General features: G+C 33.7%; 1 long non-coding RNA gene across 1 annotated transcript; it reads right to left on the bottom strand.

Moving 5' to 3' along the window:
• Positions 1 to 492: 492 nt before the first annotated feature.
• On the bottom strand, positions 493 to 3,826 carry LOC136234122 (uncharacterized). Its single transcript, XR_010691057.1, has 3 exons — positions 2,819 to 3,826; positions 1,623 to 1,782; positions 493 to 675 (listed from the first exon to the last, which is right to left on the bottom strand). It is a non-coding gene; the product is annotated as an uncharacterized lncRNA (long non-coding RNA).
• Between the last annotated feature and the right edge of the window lie 5,093 nt (positions 3,827 to 8,919).

Raw genomic sequence — 8,919 nt, 5'->3', positions numbered from 1 at the left:
ATCATATTTTTAACTGTACATGGAGCACTGTTTGTATATGTGTGTTTGTATAACTGTATACTTATTTACCCTATTCACTACAAGAAAATACCTATTTCCTGACGGAAAATTCCGTCAGAAAATATCAAATTCCGTCAGTAAAATGCATTTCTGACGGAATGCTGACGGAACTAAAACCATCAAGTAACCACACGTCAGTAAAAGCTTTTGACGGAATACTGACGGAATTCATTTTGACGAGTCATTGACGGAAACTTTCCGTCAATATATTCAAACGTTTTTGCTGACGGATTATCCGTGGAAATTTGTCCGTTCTAATTAACGGACAACCCGTTAAACCTCTGACGAAATAACTGACGGAATATTTCGTCAGCTAATAAAAAATGACTTTTACTTAAATAATAATATATTAGCACTAATTTCGTAATTACAATTCATAAATAAAAATAAATATTATTACATTTCAACATTTGGATTGAAGGGAGCTTTTATATCAACACATTTATGTTTCCTTTGCATAGATTTCTGCTTCTGCAACGGTAATTTTTAGTTCTGCAACCCACCAAATTAGAAAAGTTCCCCTCCGCCAAATGTATGTATTAAAAGGAACAATCTGACCAACTCTTTTAGGCACCCACACTAGTTGCTTACGCTGCCGTATAAAGTCCAGCAAACCTGCATAAGAGATGTGAGGGGTAATTATCACAACAGCATTATATATGCAGTCAGATTTACCAGAATGACAATTGTGATCAATATCATTAATAAGCTATTGAACACTAGTAAGATTAGCAGTTTCTTTCGGATTCCTTCTTTGCCTAACTGAAGCCCTATAGTAAAGTATGCACAAACTCGAATTATTACTAAAAAGACCACGAACTTTAGCAATGAGCGCAAGCTAAAAAAGTTACTATACAACACAAGCACCTTCTCCTTCAACTCTACACAGGCATACACAATAAATACATACATATATTATAAAACTGTGCTTTAAAATATTTCAATTTTGATACATATATTTATCATAAATATCACTAGTTTTTCATATCTTTCTCAATTTCAACATAAAAATTAGCTAATAAATTTAATACCTAACCAAATAATTTCAATTTAACATCTAATCATTTAAATTAGCTAATAAATTTAATACCTAACCAAGAGAATTGAATGGTTGAGATGCAAAAATATATTTATGAAGCATTTTTTCTTAAGTTGCCACATGTTACTTAACCAAACCTACAGTTTAGTTCAATGCGGATTAAGTTTTGACCAGCTCATCAACACTCCACTTATAAAAGGGGATTTGGCACAAAATATTTAAAAACAATCAAATCAGCTATTGGCAGGTCATAATAACAATTTAAAAAATCATAATAGACTATTACCTAAAGAATTTGCCACTAAAGAGAACAAACGGTGACATGTTAAATGGATACAATATATGATCAGCAAGAAAACATAAATATAGATTTGAAAGGAGGGAGTGTTCTCTGTCTCTCTCTCTCTATATATATATATGCATCTATGATCTATCTCTATGGGTAAGGAGTGAAAAGGGTATAGTTAGATTCTAGCTTAATAGTGCTGGAAAGAATTTTCCACTGCCAAGGTTGAGAATCTACCTGAGGCTCATGGCGCCAAGCTTGGTATCCCATATTTGAGGTGGATCTTTCCATCATAGTTTGCCATTCCATATGTCCATCCTTGCCTTCAAGAAGATGCAGTAGATGTTCCAAATCATTTTCTGTGACAGGGCCTTCCCCCTCCTGTATTTCACCAGAGCTGCATAATAGTGGGTATAATAATACGGTACAAAGTACAACTTCCAAGAAAACAAGTGCATAATCAAAGAAGTCAATAAAATGAGTGTGGAGGAAGAGTCAAATTTCCCCAAATTTCACATGGTAATCCAAAATGAACACATCAGCACCTCAAAGGATGACAAAGAGAAAGACTCAAAGAATCGAGAAGTTTAAAGATAGCAAACAAGAAGACTTCTTAGCTACTTTTCCGGCTTAATCCTTTGCCAAAAAATTGTAGTTTTCTATATACAAGACCGAAGTTTTAAGTAGAAGTTATTAGGCTCTCCTCCTAGAGGTATGGTTACCTAAATTTTCCCTTTGTGATCCCTACAGGCTACAGATCTAACCCTTTACAAATTAAATACTGCAAATTAATTTGTGCCAAACAGCAGTTTCAGGTAACAAATCAGCTATCAGCTCATCAACACTCCACTTATAAAAGGGGATTTGGCACCAGGCGAGCGCCATGGGAACTGCGCCTCGCCATGGCAGCCCCATGGCGCTAATTAAGGCATGCGCCTGGTGCGCCATGCGCCATAGGCGCACCTTAGGCGCGCCATTAATTACTATGCTCTCAATTATTCAAGTCCAAGCTTCAAGTTTAAACTATTTCTTCTGCATTTGATATGCTATTTATCTAGTTATAACCAATAGCCTTTTTATTTTATTGACTTGAAAATGCCATAAAAGCTACTATATATATATATATATATATATATGTAATCCTTGATAAAAATTTAAGATAATAATTAGTTTACTAATTTGTTTGTCCTCTGTAACTACATCTTATCCCAATAAACTTTTCATAGCTAAATGAATTATCCTTCAATATCTAATTTAATCCACACTTCTACAACATATGAAATGAATATAATCATTTCATGGTCTCAACCTTATCTATAGTCTTTTCGACTTTGAGAAATTCTCTCACCCACATATTCATCTTAAGGTTTAGTAATGATAAAGTCAACTAAGCAACCATCTCTCAACAATAATTTCAAAGGTACTATCTTTACCTTTTTTTTCTTTTGGGTATGTCAAACTCCACTAGTTGCTCATAATCCACTTCACTGAAGCACTAGAATCTAAGTGAAACAACTATAACAATCACCTGCAGCAATTTCTAAAATGCAAAAATATCATTAAATGCATTCTGCAGCCAAATAATATTTCAGGAAAGACTTCCTTGCTAACAAATGGACCACTAAATGAGGCCAGCGAGGCAGGCAAGTTAAAAAAAATTATATAAGGAAGTGAAAAAACAAACTGAGAGTACAAAGTAGATATATAATAGGCGAAGACAAAATAATAGATGAAGTATGTGAGCAATCAACATAGATAACCTTACCCAACCCAATCAAAACATTTTAAACTGTCTACTGTCTAGTATACTGGTACAAGATAGTAAATTTGAAACCAGTCTGTTAAAGTTCACAATAAAAGCTTAATTTCTGTATCGCAACAATGCCGATAGCTTTCAAGCTAAACCACATATCACGTTATGATCACATACATATAAAAAAACAAACATTAATCCTTGAAAGTAAACCGGAAATTTAACCAGAGAAAAGAGAATAAATCTCACAATGAAGTTAACTGGAAGTGAGAAATAGAGATGATCCCAAGAAATAACAAAAGCCTGAAGAAGAGCCATCCGTATCAGCAAGCCATAATTGCCAAAAGCACAAGAACAATAGCGACCTCAGAATCCAGAGATAACCTCTCACTGGAAGCAACCCAAATAGTCCCACAAGCAACATGACCTAGACTTCACGAGAAATGATGAGAAACCAAAGCCAAAATTAGAAAAATCGAGGAAATGAAGAATAAACATGAAAACAAGTTAGTTTTCTTTACGAGAGGGATTCTCGAAAGGAAGTGCAGACAAGAAGTCCTCTAACCAAAGCAGGCAACTGTCACCATTAGAAGCGGGAAGCAGAACATCGATCATCGGTCGAAGGAGGAGAAAAAATTCACTATGGAGGGAGAGGAAACAAAGACAGAAGAGAGATCGGAAAGCCAAAAGAGGGGCGAACGCTAGAATGAAGAGAGAGAGAGTGAAAAGAAAGAATTTATAGGGGTTAAGGTGTAAAAATACCCCTAACGTTTTGGGCTAGGAGCAATTTTACTCCTAACGTCTAAAATGGTGCAATTTTACCCCTAACGTTGGAAGCCAAGAGCAATTTTACCCCTAACGTTGATAAATTGGATCAATTTTAGACACTATTATAAAACAGATAAATTTTTATTCATTATTCTGCACCAATTCCATAATAATTCGTTCTAAAAAAAGAATTTCATGTTTTTTATAATTTAATAATAGAATTTGAGATTAATATTTATAAATTCGGTAGATTTTTTGAATTTTTTTGTCTAATCCGTACAAAAAGACAATATATTTTTTTTATTTTTTTCACATCCTAACAAATGTTTGTGATTTGTTACTGATAAAATGACACATGTATGAAGTGTAGATAACAAGATTCATGACCGAGAAGACAGTTTGATGAATTATTTCTCAAATTGACCCAATTTATTAACGTTAGGGGTAAAGTTGCTCTTGGTTTCCAACGTTAGGGATAAAATTGCACCATTTTAGACGTTAGGGGTAAAATTGCTCCTAACCCAAAACGTTAGGGGTATTTTTGCACCTTAACCCAATTTATAGGAATAAGATTAGGGTTTGATATGAGCCGTTGGATCAAATCATGATCAATGTCCATATCAACTTAAGATGCAAAAACTACCTCTTTGCCCCCTGTTTGATTTAAAATTCAGAACAGGCGCCTTTTTTTTAAATGAATCTCGAACAGGCACCTTCAAGACTCAATTTATTTTAATTATTAGTTAAAATAGTTTTTATAAATTAATTTATTGTTACGTGGAATTAAATTAACATAATTTCATAAACATTGGAGTTAAATTGGTGTTACTTTACATGTCGGGTCAAATTGACACTTCTCCAATAACCTTATCCCAATAAAAAATATTCAAATATAAATATTATTTTCATAAATTTATCAATAACCAAAATAAAATTAAGAATTCAAGTTAGAATACCATGAATTTTCAATTTTTCAATGAAATAAAATATATTATACTCTCATCTCCCGATATTTTCGATTCTAATTTCCTAATTATATTTCACATTTTTCTAAAATAATTTTATTATTTTACGATATATTTGTGTTTAAATTCTACTTAAACTTGTGTTTAGTTGACCTATTAAATTAAATTTCATTATAATTTTCATTTCATTTTCATTCTCCTAAATTAATTCTCAGATTTTCTCAGATTATATTTATTTAATAACAAGATAATATAAAGTTATTTTTATTTATTTGATATATATATATATCGTTTATCATACTTTTTTACTTTTTTATGTTTTTTTTATATATTTTAACATATATTTTTGAAAGAAAATTAGATTACTAATATACAAATATCTAGTTATAATTTTTACAAAATATAATAAAAAATGAGGCGATACACATTAATTTAAAATTCATATGAAAAATTAATTTTGATAAATAAAAAGTCATTAAACACATTAACAATAAAAACTAAATTCAACTACAGATATAAATTTTTCAAATTAGAATAATATGATTTTTAGTTTAAAAAATATGAAAAAATATTAATTTAATTACATAATAATGATTTAAATGTTTTGACAAAAATCCGTCAGTATGTTTGACGGAATGTATATTCGTCAAAATATAATGTCAAAAATAATGGCGGGAAAGTTCCCGCCATAATATCTTGAGAGAATTTTCATTCCGTCAAAAAATTCGTCAAATATACTGACGGAATACATTTTGACGAAATTCCGTCAAAATTTACTGACAGATTTCTTTCCGTCAAAAAATTCCATCAGCAATCAAGCTTTTTCTAGTAGTGATTAGTATAAAAGCAATCCAATATATTAGCTAATATCTATTAGCTACCCGCAACATTGTAAAAATAACTGAACCAAACTTACCAAGAGTTTAATCATCTTAGTACTGTTCTCCTTCAAGTATAGTATTCTAATGGAATCTGATGTATTATTCCTATGGTCGCATCGCATTTGATAATATGAACATAAAAAAAGTGACTTTACATTTGTGCATACACATTGTTTCAGCTTAATACATTTGTTGCCTCTTTATTTGGCTCAAAACCTTAACTGCTCCCTCAATTTTTAACAGTTTCTAATGACCCACATTCATATCTAATTTCATCCAATACCCTCTATTATTGTTAAAGAAGTAACTAAAAACATTAGTATAATTTTTTGTTGTATAAATGAGAAAGTTGAGTTACAAGATTATATGTTTATATTATTATACATTTAACCCAAACATTTTAAGAAAAATGCACATATAGCCTTTCCAAGTAAGATCAATTTTAGCTCTACCTTATTGAAAATTAGAAAAAACTGAATTAACTAGTATTTTTCAATCACTTACAATCTTCCAAATACCATCTAATGCAATGATATAAACCTTTTCCTAAAAAAATGAAAAATACTGTGTGACTTTAAAATTTGGGAAAAAAGAAAAAAATAATCATAAAACATAACAATATTATTATCTAAAATTTGTGCGGACCCTTTTAGATGTAAAATTGCTAATTAAAATTTATATTCGATGTCCTTTTAATTTTTATTTATTTTTAACAGATAATACAACTAATTAATAAAATATTATTCATATATTAAAAAATTATTATATAGGCACCTATTTTTTGACGCAGCTATATTAAGATTATATGTCGGTCATGGAGGCTTTTGGTTTCTCTTTAAGGTTCAGGGACTAGATACTCAACATTCTGGCCTCCTCTCCAATCTCTGTTCTGATTAATGGAGTTGCTTGCGGTTATTTTAGATGTTCTGGAGGTGTTCGGTAGGGGGACCCTCTCTCACCGATCCTATTTGGTATCGCTGAGGATTTTTTCAATAGATGGCTAGCTCATCTGATTGACACGGGCAGATTCTCTCCCATGCACTACACGAGTAATTCTAATTTCCCTTCCCATTTGCTTTACGCTGACAATATGCTTCTATTTGGTAAAGCCTCCAAGAGAAACATCTACTGTATCAAAGATTTATTCAGTTTCTATGGTTCGATCTCGGGTCAAATGGTTAGCTGGGAAAAATCGGCAATCTACTTTAGTAACAAGATCTCTTGTCTCAGAGCTAATCAGCTCTCCAATATCCTAGGAATCTGGACATCTGACCTGCTTCCTTTGGCAAACCGCTTCCTAAGCAAGTTTAGCTCTTGGAAAGGGACCGCTCTTTCCTTTACTGGCAGGCTGACGGTAATAAAATCAGCGTTAGCTGGAGCTCTGATACATTCTTTTATGGTCTACCGGTGGCCTGTTTCGCTCCTTACCAAGCTCAACAAAGCAACTCGAAACTTCCATTGGACGGGGAATCGGGAATCTCGAAAGCTGGTTGCTGTGTTGTGGTCTACTTGTGGTAAAAACATGGATGGCGGAGGCCTGGGTATTCAATAGTTATGAAAATGTGCTGGGAATTGGTGCATGGAGATTCCTTTGTGATTAATCTTCTGAAACAACGCTTCCTATATGGTTCAGGTCAGCCTCGGAGCTATCTGGTCAACTCCTCTGTTTGGATCTCTTGCAAGGCCTATTTTCTGATTATCAAAAGCCAAGTCAAATGGTGGATTGGTAATGGCTCTTCCCTCAGTTTTTGGACAGATGAATGGATCCTACCTTCGATGGCGGATCAACTGAACCTGCCTGCAAAGCAGTAAACAGGTATGTATAACTGTGTTAATGACTTCCTTGTTGGGAACCTTTGGGTCAATATTGATTTTTTGCCAGTCAGCATCCGGGAAAATATAACTTAGGTTCGTCGGGGTTTGGATGAATCAGACATTTGTATATGGAAGCCTTTTGTTACATGGCGCTTCACTGTGAAGCAATTCTTTGATCATCTTTCACCTCATGCACCGACGGTTCCCTGCGCTTGGTTCATCTGGAAAAATTTTATCCCTCCTTTGAGATCAGTTTGCTATTGGAAAATCCTATACGGTAAAATGGCGGCCCACGACGTTCTGATAAAATATGGTTTCTGCTACGTTTCCAGATGCATCCTTTGCAAGGGTAGCATGGAATCAATTGACCACCTTTTCATAATTTAGCCATTTGCTTCCACTTTGTGGACTTTTATTAGTAACTGGTTCAGGACGATTATCATCCCGACAGCCGACTTTAATGCATTCTTGGCGGACCTGCAAAATTATCGAATGAGGCATGCTCTCTCTGCTAACTGGTCTTTGGCGGTTGTAACTTGTCATTGGTTAATCTGGGAAATTCAGAATAAAGCTGTGTTCGAAGATGAACTCCTTTCAATCCAAAATTCAGTCTTTGAGCTCAGACCTCACCTACAGGATTCAGAGTTTGTTGCCAGAAGCCGTCCGCAGATTCCCCTCCATTAAGAAGGCTCACTAAGGGATAAGTGTACCCTGACGTTATCAAGTAATAAAATCTGGACAAGTCCAGGTATCGAATCCACAGGATTTATTTACCACAAGTATCGAGCTACTTGGTCTCAGGTGTTATCTAGGTTGTGTGGGTTTTGAGTTTGTTTTGTTAAGTTAATCTACTTCTAGTTGAATTATGCTACTCCTAGCTAAGTTATACTAATTCGACCTAAGTTATTTTACTCCTAATTAAGTTAAACTACTCCTAGGTGATCTTTCACTAATGCAATTACCCGAAGGAACATGGTATGAACTATAGGTGCCCGCTATGGTTACTTTGTTTTTTACAAAGTACCGTTACTTGGTGTGGTTTTCACCATTGGACAATGGAGCAGAAAATTAAATCCAATGGTGAAAACCACACCAAGTAACGGTAACGATAATAATGAAGATAGATTATTAGGTCAATAAATTAAAAACATAATCTAATTCACTTGTATTCAAGGCGATTAACCCTACTTACCCTCCTGAAGTCTCTAGTGCGTGATTCCCTTGTAAGGCCGAAACTAGATCTAAGGCTCAGCAATTTGGGCTTAATCAACTAAGAGATCGTCAATCTCCTAGGCTCTGACTAGGTCAGATTCAGCTCGCAATATGTGCCTACAAAATTTTTGGGTCTTTTG

This window comes from Euphorbia lathyris, chromosome 6, assembly GCF_963576675.1.
Source record: "Euphorbia lathyris chromosome 6, ddEupLath1.1, whole genome shotgun sequence".
Lineage (NCBI taxonomy): Eukaryota > Viridiplantae > Streptophyta > Magnoliopsida > Malpighiales > Euphorbiaceae > Euphorbia > Euphorbia lathyris.
This window is presented reverse-complemented; position numbering and strand designations above follow the sequence as displayed.